General features: G+C 45.7%; 1 non-coding gene across 1 annotated transcript; it reads left to right on the top strand.

Annotated features, from left to right (window-relative positions):
* Positions 1–275: 275 nt before the first annotated feature.
* trnar-ucu (transfer RNA arginine (anticodon UCU)) lies at positions 276–368 on the top strand. The gene is made up of 2 exons: positions 276–312; positions 333–368. It is a non-coding gene; the product is annotated as a tRNA-Arg (tRNA).
* The last annotated feature ends 2,845 nt before the right edge of the window (positions 369–3,213 follow it).

Genomic DNA, 3,213 nt, shown 5'->3' with positions numbered 1-3,213 from the left:
CCACCTCAGCCTGTGTTTCGAGGGATGTGACAGTTACTGTGACTAGGTGGAGTGGATTCATTTAGGCTGACATATTCTTCCTGCTGTAACCATGTTTCAGTAAGACACAATAAGTCAATGTGATGCTCACTTATCAAATCATTCACTAACAGAGAGAACCCACACAGGCACAGGGAGAACATGCAGACTCCACACAGAAAGGCCCCGGGTAGACCGTGGTTCAGTGGCAGAGTATTGTTCAAGCTAACAGAAACCTCCCTCAACAACAGACATGTGGCTCTGTGGCGCAACGGATAGCGCATTGGACTTCTAAGCATCACACAAAAGAAGTGATTCAAAGGTTGTGGGTTCAAGTCCCACCAGAGTCAACCTTTATGAACTGGATGATTCATGCTGTTTGTCTCCTGAAGACAAACCCTTGTCTTAACTGTGAGCCAGCTAAGGAACAGAAACTAATCATTCATTCATGGCTGAAAACAGCAATGCTGATTTCAGATGGGTGTAGTGTGACTAACCTGAACAGCAGGCTGTGAAACACGTCCAAATCCAACAAGTAGAAATTCATTATGGTCCTAAAGTGACCTTAACAGAGCTTGACTCTGGAGTTGTACTTTTGACAGCAGCATACAAACTGAACAATCAACATATAATAATAATCTCAGTTTTTCTTCCTGTCATGCAAACCCATTCCAGGTGAGTAGGGAAGTCAGAAAGTGTGGAGAGATGAACTAACACACCGTTGGTTTTTGACTATTTGTTGCCAGAAATAAAAGACATTGAACATCACAAGCCTGAAGTCTTCTGTACTGCCTCATGGGACGAGCAGGAGGGAGGCTGTGTTTGTGTGTGTGTGTGTTTGTGTGTGGGCTGTGCAGTGAAGGTCGGACAGTTGTCTAATGACTGCCTAATGTGTGAATTAAATTATCTTATATTCTGATATTGTTGGCTCGAACAGGTGTTCTGGTGAGCGAGAGGGTGGCTGAATGAAAAATAAGTCAATGAAAAGATGAAAGGGAAGTAGAGACATTACATAAAGGTTGAAGCAGCCATCTGTCTGTCGCGCTGTCCATGCTGCCTCCTGTTGCTCAGACTACAGAAGTGCAGCTGATCCGCAGCTGTGTATATTCAGGCACACTCATTATTATGGGGGTTGAGTGGGTTGAGTCCCTCAGCCAGTTTAATCTTCATCAGACCAACTGCTATAAAGGAGAGGACAACAACAAAGACGATGGGGGTGTTAAACTGGGTCCTACCAACTTAGCTGAAAAATTCCACCCTCATTTATTTAAACATGATGTGTTTTAACCACACAAACTCCCTCTGCCTCACAGCTCGCACACAGTTCCCACTGTCTCTCCACTTGTCTACCCCTGACATGTTTCAGCCAGTGTATCAGATGATCTGCAGTTTCAGGCAGCATCCTGACACACAACACAGTTACACATCCCCTCATGTATCTCAGGGAGGCCTGTCTGTGGCTACTGCAAAAATATCACATAGTTGTCCTGCAGAGAAATTGAGCCTGGCTCCACCTTTGCCACAGCACATGAAAATCAGCACCTTTCAGCACAACAGGGACCTCAAACATACAGCGCAGACCAGTTTCTGAGTATCCCTGAGGGGCCCAGCCAAAGTCCAGGCTTAAACCATGTGGAGAGACCTGAAGATGTCTAGTCTCACAGAGCCTGAGCGGATCTGCACGAAGAATGGGATAAGCTGCCCAAATCCAGATGTGAAGGCTCACCCAAGAAGACTGAAGCTGGAACTGCTGCAGCAAAGGCCTGAAATAAGGCTGTGAAAATCTGTGAATGAAAAATGTTTAGTTAAACCTTCTAAAACATGTTTTCACTTTGTTATTGATGGTCAAAAATGACGATTTCATCCATTTAAAATGAAATCTGCAACATGGTGTTGAATATAAAGTGAAGGGGTCTGAATACTTCCTGTTTTACTTTGTGCCACAACAAACTATTATTATATAGATGCAGTTTCCAGGAGGCAGGGTGGCTACTGACACACCGCTCCTCCACAAAACACATTACTTGACTAATTGGGTCCCATGTTGTCACCCAGAGCTGAGAGGACTTTACATCCATGTACAGTGACTATTCCTGATCCTGGGCCAGATTAGAAACCATGACAACTGAACAATGTGGGCCTTAAAATATGCATGTAATTAATTTGGAAATCCAGTGAAAAACACACAGCGTCAGTCCTTCCAAACTGTCCTGATGCGTGCCTGCACCTGCAGCGAGATGAGTCGCACACCGAGCAGAGACCCAGAGAGCGTTTTCAGTCTGACGTCAGCAGGACGACAGTGTCCTAGACCCAGGGTGGGTTTCACTCACAAACCCAACTCCTATTTAAGGCAACAACTGGATGGATTGACATGGAATGTGGGTCACATGTTCATGTTCCCCTCAGGCTGAATGGTACTAACTGTGGACTCAGTTATCAGATCATCATCATGTCTGCACAGACAAACTTCTGTTCAGTTCAGTTTCTATTCTTACTACAGTTGGGGGTGTACATGGACACGTACCACACATGCACACTGGAAAGTGCCGACAGCAGGAAGAGCTTTTTTGTATGTTGTATTTAGCGGAACAGCATAAACATTTTTTTAAAAAGTGTATGCAAGCAAGTAACACGAACAGGAGCAGTGTACATGCATGGGTGCACAAAACAAGTGTCCAGGTTACTGGAGCAGCCCTGCAGGGTGGACAGTCCCTGCAGACCTGCACAGACTGGGGATGCTGATTAAATTTACACCACATGTAAAGCATAAATTGACACATTGGACAGATTGTTGATACTCAGCCCAGAGAGATACAACACATACATTAGCCAACAGAGGGACTTAATAGTACTGAAACCCAGCCAGTCAACTTTAGACCCAAAGGCTGGGGGACACAGTGCTGACACACAGCCAAGAACCAGTAAAATATCAGACAGTATTGAAAAGCTGCCAGAAGACACACCACATGGGAGTGTTGAAATGCAACCCACACAGTGAGTAGACATGGAAGAAGAGATGGAGAGTTGATCCAGTCAGAGGACTGAGACCTGTCCAAACAGCCCTGAGAGTGAACTCCTGTCCTGCTTACTAATCAGGTACAGTACAGAGAAAGACAGTGAAGTGAACCAGCCAGACACAGAGAGAGAGACACTGACGAGGAGGTGGGGGGGGGGGGGGGGGGGGGTTGGGGGGTG

The sequence above is a fragment of the Monopterus albus genome, unplaced genomic scaffold (assembly GCF_001952655.1).
Source record: "Monopterus albus unplaced genomic scaffold, M_albus_1.0 scaffold71.1, whole genome shotgun sequence".
Taxonomy (NCBI): Eukaryota; Metazoa; Chordata; class Actinopteri; order Synbranchiformes; family Synbranchidae; genus Monopterus; species Monopterus albus.
This window is presented reverse-complemented; position numbering and strand designations above follow the sequence as displayed.